Here is a 7,540-nt window from a genome sequence, read left to right on the forward strand (position 1 = left end):
CCCGGAGCTCATGGAGCCCGCTCCAGTCCCGGAGTTCACGGAGCCCGCTCCAGTCCGGGAGCACCCAGAGCTCACGGAGCCCGCTCCAGTCCCGGATCTCTCAGAGCCCGCTCCAGTCTCGGATTTCTCAGAGCCCGCTCCAGTCCCGGATTTCACAGAGGCCGCTCCAGTCCCGGATTTCACAGAGGCCGCTCCAGTCCGGGAGCATCCAGAACTCACAGAGCCTGCTCCAGTCCGGGAGCTCACAGAGCCCGCTCCAGTCCCGGATTTCACAGAGCCATGACAAGCGTCATTTGGAAGATGCTTATGTCGGATTTGATTCTTCCTGAAGAAAGTTCTCTCTGGATTGAGTTTCACTTTGGTACAGTACGGTGAAAACTGCTTTTTGTTTTCATACCTGAGGACCTTGAAGATCTCCTGCATGTGTGAGAGAGAGAGGAGAGCTGTGAAGCATGAGGCACGTCTCATCAGATAAGACATGCTGTCAAAGTCTGATCTATATTCTCCTTCAGCGCAGGAGAGAGTGTGCATGGTGACCCTGTGAGGGAGGCAGAGAGATCAGGAGACTGAGATAAACACAGCCAAACACACAGAGGCTCTCCATGTTGGTGGAGAGGAGCAATCTTTAGTAAACAGGACTATCTTTTCCACACAGGGCGGTGTAATGGCCTATATACAGTGGGTACGGAAAGTATTCAGACCCCCTTAAATTTTTCACTCTTTAAAAGAATAGAGCATGGTGGGCAGTGCTTTTTACAGGGATTCAGTGTGTGTGTGTGTGTGTGTGTGTGTCAGATTAGTGAGTTATTGTGAGATGCAAACTCGTAATTGTGAAAGTTTATATCTTGAAATTCTGAGTTTATACTGCATCTCACAATTCTGAGAAAAAAGGATTTGCCAGAATTCAGAATTGTCATATATATAGTCGCATTTACCTTTTTAATTTTTTCCATGGCGGAATTGAGCTTCCAGAGTGATTAGCTGTGTAAAGTGTGCAACAGACTGTCTCGTCTCGTAGCTGTCTCGTAGCGTGCGTTTGGCATTAGTCTGAGCAAACCGGCTCCCGGGAACCCAACTGTGATGAAATGTGAGAGAGAGAGCGCTGGCAACAGGTCATGCTAATGGAAGCTTTTATCAGCTCAAAATGAAGGCTGAGACTCAAACAGAAAATGGCCCTCAATGTGTGCTGACTGATATAACAATTTAACAGCACAAATAGTTGGCATGGCATCATATGAAATTCATTTCCCTCATATTTGCCCAAGCCTGAAAAGCAGTCATGTAGCATCTTGTCCACTATGAGGAATGTCTGATATGACATTACTCGGTTCTCTTAGCTCTTATTGTTAAGATGCATCAGTGTCAAAGCCAAATTACTGCTCATCTTCATCACAAGAGAGAGAAAAAGCACTCAAACGCCAGACCTGTGGCAGCTGAAGACACTTTGCATGAATATGATACACTTTAGTGTCTCATGACATTTGTAAAACCATTAGAGGCACAAATCGCATTTTCTTTTGTGTAATCTAGCATATTATTACTCTGGAGAAGTAGATTGTTTTAAAGCACTCTTGATGCTCTAGTACAAAAAAAAACTTCTTTTTTTTAATCGTGAGACAAGAAGTGACATAGTTCGGAATCTTTCTATAACTTGGCGGGATGATAAATAAATAATTTATTTTTATTGTTTTTACAATTGTCTGTCTTCCACCCCAATCAATTATTGTAAGATTGTATTGTTGTTAAAAAGTTGTTTTTAGTATAGAAACCGAATTCCTATTTATAAACTTAAATTGTTTACTGTATTTTCTTCCATTAATGCAGTTATACATTTCATTTAGGCTAAACTTGAAACAGTGTTGTTATTGTTTACTAAAACTATTGGAAATCATTTTAGGTCAAATAAATGCTGAAATAAAATAACATTTAAATATTGGATGAAAAGCTTCTTAAAATTAAATATGTTGCATTCACAACAATAATATACTAATTATATATATATATACAGTATATATATATATATATATATATATATATATATATATATATACATAGCTGTATATAAATACATATAGATAAAACAAAAACCAATAAAAATGCACACAAAACAAAATTAATGAAACTTAAAATTAAAGAGCTAATTTAAAATATTAATAAATAGTATGTAAGTAATAATAAAATAAAACAGATTTGCAACCCTGTTACAGATGCTGGTATTTTATTTTGTTTTATTTTATACATTTGTGTGTTAATTTTTGATGTTTAAACTTTGTTGAAAAGAGAAAAAAAAAACATTTTGGAAGAAGAATTGAAAGCCTTATTTTGTTCTCTGCCTGAAATAATTTTGAGCAATGTCATGAACAAACTCTCATATGTATCTCAGCAATTTCTCATCTCACAGCTGGTAAATTTATGACATCCAAACTTTGAAAGATGTCACCCAAAATCTATAAAATGAGGTGCAGAGCTGGAGACGCTCATTCGTGTTTGACAAGCAGTTCGTGCCATCAATGTTGAACCGCTTCTTTTATCTTGCTTTAGCTTTCTCATCCCTCTGTGTTTTTATATTCACCGTTTTATGATTGTTTAATGCATTTTCAAAGAGTCTGAAGGCGCTGTGTGTTTTATTTGCTGTTAGTCAGCAATGTTATGAGCAGAATATAAATCCCTCCATCAGAGGTGAGATGGCAGCGCTTCATGTGCATCTGGGGGAAGACAAAGTGTCGACTGAATATGCAGTTGCCATATTAAGAGGAGAAATCACCCTGCTGCCCTCAGACGTGTGCAGGAAGTGAGGCTCTGACTGGCAGACAGCGGGCTCTTTGAGCCATGTGTGTGTGTGTGTGTGTGTGCGTGCTTGCGTGTGTATGTGTGTTTGAGGGGAATAAGGGGGAAAATGTAATCCCTGAGCGAAGTGCTGAATAGGCAGATATCCTCTAACCTCTGAAGGTGAAACTTAATCTCTATTTACTGACAGAGGGGCTAAATCATCAGCACGAGTGTGTGTGTGGGTGTGTGTGCGAGTGTGTGTGTGCGAGTGTGTGTGTGTGTGTGTGAGCGTGAGTGTGTGCGCGTGTGCGCGCGTGTGTGTGTGTGTGTGTGTGTGGGTGTGTGTGTGGGTGTGTGTGCGAGTGTGTGTGTGCGAGGGTGTGTGTGTGTGTGTGTGTGTGGGTGTGTGTGTGGGTGTGTGTGCGAGTGTGTGTGTGCGAGGGTGTGTGTGTGTGTGTGTGTGTGGGTGTGTGTGTGGGTGTGTGTGCGAGTGTGTGTGTGCGAGGGTGTGTGTGTGTGTGTGTGTGTGGGTGTGTGTGTGGGTGTGTGTGCGAGTGTGTGTGTGCGAGGGTGTGTGTGTGTGTGTGTGTGTGGGTGTGTGTGTGGGTGTGTGTGCGAGTGTGTGTGTGAGTGTGTGAGCGTGAGTGTGTGCGCGTGTGCGCGCGTGTGTGTGTGTGTGTGTGTGTGAGTGTGTGCGTGTGTGTGTGTGAGCGCGTGTGTGTGCGTGTGTGTGTCAGTGGGACTCCATGGACTGTGTGAGTGACTGCAGTGTGTTGTGGGATGTGGGCATACGGCAGGAATACGTCTCCATCTGCCTCGTAAAATACTGCGCGTGTGTTGTGATTACAGACAGGAGACTCGCAGCTCCTTCATTCTCACTCTCGGTCTGCTCAAGTGCTCTCAGTGATGGTTTTTTGAATTGGTGTTCTGCCATTGGGGAATGAATTAACATCTTTATGAAATTTCATACAAATGGATTTGTGACTAAAATCTTTTAGATTTATCTTCCCTCATCTCTCTGAAGATAAGAGCCCGCACCCTGAAGATGCTGTGTTTATACTACACAACTCAAATGCATCACTGCTGTCTCTGTCGAACTCTTTCTCTCTCTCTCTCAAACTCTTGTCCACTGGGAGCTTTATTTTCCATTGAATAAAGTTGTTGATTTTACCTGAAGGTAAAATCTCTGTGATAGGGATGGTCAACACTATAAAAGACGGCAGACAATCTTCAGCTTCAGTGGCGTATATGGTAATGCGCATACTGTCTTTTTGACACGATCGACCCGGCTTCGAATCAGCCTTTTGCCAAACTTTTTTTCCCTCACTTTTCAAATCTCATATCACATCTGAAAGGCATTTATTTTCAATAAAAAATAAAGAAATAATCAAAAAGTTGAAAATAAAGTATCGGGTAGGATTAGGGTAGGTGAAGGGAGGGCATTATTGTCCCAATAAGGTGGCATCCATTTAATCATTTTAATTAAAATTATAATTTACACTCAATACATTATTACTGCATAATGTTTTATAATTTACTTTAATACTGAGGTGTAGATAATTGCCACTATTTGCTATAAGTAATATAAATAGCAGAAAATCTAGCTATTTTAACAGTGTAAATAGAATCTATCGCTATCCGCACTTAGTGTAAATAGCATATTGTTAAAAATCCTGCTATTTGCACTGTGTAAATAGCCTTTATTGCTAAGAAAATATGCTATTTTCACTTAGTGCAAATAGCCGCTGCCTTTAAATAAATCTGTTATGAAAACTTTTTTTTTTTTTTTTTTGGCAGCCACCATTTAAATGTTTAAATTTCAACAACGAATTTGGGTAGAAACATACTTATATCAGAAAGTTGATATAAAAACTACATAAACAACTCTCCATCTCTCCTGTATCGTTAGCTAATGAGCTCGCTGCTCAACATTCAAATATGTGACTAGTGCTGCCGTAGCAGTTGCAGCTTGCTTCAGAAACCCTCCACCTTCCCCAGCTCCACCTGTATAGATCTGCTACGAGGTGATTAATGTGTGCTATATGGGGGTTATTTCATGTATGTTATATTTGCAGCAGCAATATTTCTTACATGCTCACAGCAGCATGTTGTGGATATATTGGCAGTAGCAAGTCTCGGTACTTGCTCTGCCGCAGCAGCAGCAGCGTAGCAGATCTATTCCGCCAAGACCAAATACATTAACATTGTCATGTACATTACCATGCCAATCCCTCCGAGAGTTGTCATGACAGAAATTATGTTTTATTTAGTTTTAGTAGGTTTAGTAGGAGAAAGCCTCATCTAGCTAATATGCTAAATAAAAATACAACACAAAACAATAGCATTTTACATATTTGAGGGTTTTACCATTACCATTTATTACCACAAAGCTTTGTCAAACAAGTAATGTCCTGATTTGTGTCCTTTGATTAGTTTATTAAAGGCAATGTGGCAGGCTAAAATCCCTCTGTAGAATGATTTCATCCAGTAATCACAAATCGCTGTCAAAGTATTTAAAAGTCATTGTTGTGTCAGGTGTGTGACTGAGGTGTGCAGAGCATCATCTCGTTTTCTGATGCTGGCAGCCTGCATCTCTCTTCCTGTGCCCTACATATTCATAGAGGCTGATGTTCAGCTGTCATTTGCAGCTATGCCCTGTTAAAGCTCTCTGTCTGTATGTGGGTCTGTCTGTGTCTGAGCCCTCCCTCCATCTCTCTCTATTGCCTTTTCTTCTTTATTAATGAGTCGTGACAGTGATATCACTCTAAACAGATAAAGAGGCGTCTTTCTCAATGCTGGTCGGCTCTGGTAAACTCTGTGTTGCCACAGGCAGCCTATCTATCTTGCCTTAATGTGAAATGTTGAAGTCTTCCCACTTTTCAGGACTCGCTGACTCCCCCAAACACATGCCAGAGATAAGACGGACTACTCGAAACAGGAAATAAAGCAAAAAAGCAAATGCGCGTTTTGAGAGAGGGACCCCTGCCACAATGCAGCTTTTAACTAGCATTTAAATGCGTTAGATGATTGACATATTCACATTTCCTCTGATCTCCTGCAAGAGAGAGTCTGGAATTGTGCGGCTAGCTGTGAAGTGATAATTAAAGTCAGTGTGCAACTCAGTTTGCAACCTATTTTACTTCTGCACGGTGATGCATTTCCAGGAGAAACTGATATTCAATGAGAGAAAATGGATGGGATGGGATTTTATCCATTTGAAATGTATTAGATCATGAAAAGTGGGAATTACTTGCCATTTCCTTGTAATTATTTGTGAAATTTACTAGCTATGTCTGAGAGAAAATTGTTTTAAAGTAAATCCCATACCAATTTTTTCCGTTTATTAAAAATATATTATCAGTTTTGATTTCATATTATTAGGTTTACAGTAAGAGCAAGAATGAGTGTTTCTTATGTTGGTGAGGATAATTTGCTGTTTGTTTGCTTGTTTCACCGTGTCTGTTTACAAGGAGGTATGGTTAATGAACATCATATGCAGAAAAAATTTGGAAATGTATTCAATCTTCAAGCATTTGACAATTTCAGAGACATCTGTATGTACAGAACATGAGCATGAACAGGTGTTGGTTTGAAGGATGTTCTCTACTACAAACATCTGAGCATGTTTGGTATTTTTCATTCCTACAAATACATGTGGGAGTGTTTGTAACATTTTTCACTTCTTCCGAGCTGCGTCGAGAAACGCTAGGGGAACGAGAATGCCCACGCCGCCAGACTTCTAAGTCTCTGCCGAGTGTGGAAAACTGCACAGCTACGGCGAGAGGACAGAAGAGCCAGGAGTGGCTCGTAAGTCTAGGCCATAAAACCTAACAAAGGTAAGGGGCGTGGACCAACCCGCCGCGCTGCAGATGTCCTGCATTGGAACACCCGCTAAAAAAGCCTTAGAAGCTGCCACACTGCGAGTTGAGTGAGCCTTGACCCCCAACGGCGAAGGGAGATCATTATGATGTTCTGAAAATGATCACGATCTCGGGGAATAAAAACACATTCACATTAGGCACCAACCACATCACACATTCAACATGCTGTAATAATTTAGGCTTTAAAGACGCTTCCACAGGCTCCTTCAGCCCTGCAGTGAATGAACTCAAAGAAAATATAGAAGAGCCTTTTATGCTTCAAAAATCCTGTATTGATTCTAAATTAAATCAGGTGAAAGTACTTGAAACTTTGCATGCAGAACGAGTGTGGATTTGACTAGAATTTGACCTTTATCCTTGAATTATAAAGACACAAAACAAGCAGTTAAATTCTGAAAACATCTTACCGCTTATTGACCACAAGAAAACATGATTATATCATCATTTAAACCCCAGACAAAATAAAACTCAACATTGTCTGGCTCTAAAAAGATTTGTTGTGACTGATAGGAAAGTGAGAAGCACCTTGACTTGACCAGGTACAGACTCGAAATTGAGAAAGAGCTTCATGTCCTGACTGAATGCTTAAAGTTTAATGAAAACCTTGAAATGAACTAACGATATTAAACAGACATGTCACAGCTGTGACAGCGTGCTGAATGACGAAAAAGGAGCAACAGCACGGTATGTCTCTGCCTGCCATCCGTTGACCTCTCTCTCGCTCTCTCTCTCTCTCTCTCTCTCTCTCTCTCTCTCTCTCTCTCTCTCTCTCTCTCTCTCCCTCCCACACCCTCTCTCTCTCTCTCACACACTCTCTCTCTCTCTCTCACACACTCTCTCTCTCTCACTCACACACTCTCTCTCTCTCACTCACACACTCTCTCTCTCTC

At 40.8% G+C, this 7,540-nt stretch overlaps 1 protein-coding gene across 1 annotated transcript in view; it reads left to right on the top strand.

The window, feature by feature from the left end:
* Positions 1-7,540, top strand: part of LOC107554866 (receptor-type tyrosine-protein phosphatase F-like) — a 90,650-nt gene that overhangs the window by 37,150 nt on the left and 45,960 nt on the right. The gene's annotated exons all lie outside the window — the stretch shown is intronic.

Source organism: Sinocyclocheilus grahami, unplaced genomic scaffold (genome assembly GCF_001515645.1).
Source record: "Sinocyclocheilus grahami isolate Dianchi unplaced genomic scaffold, SAMN03320097.WGS_v1.1 scaffold517.1, whole genome shotgun sequence".
Taxonomy (NCBI): Eukaryota; Metazoa; Chordata; class Actinopteri; order Cypriniformes; family Cyprinidae; genus Sinocyclocheilus; species Sinocyclocheilus grahami.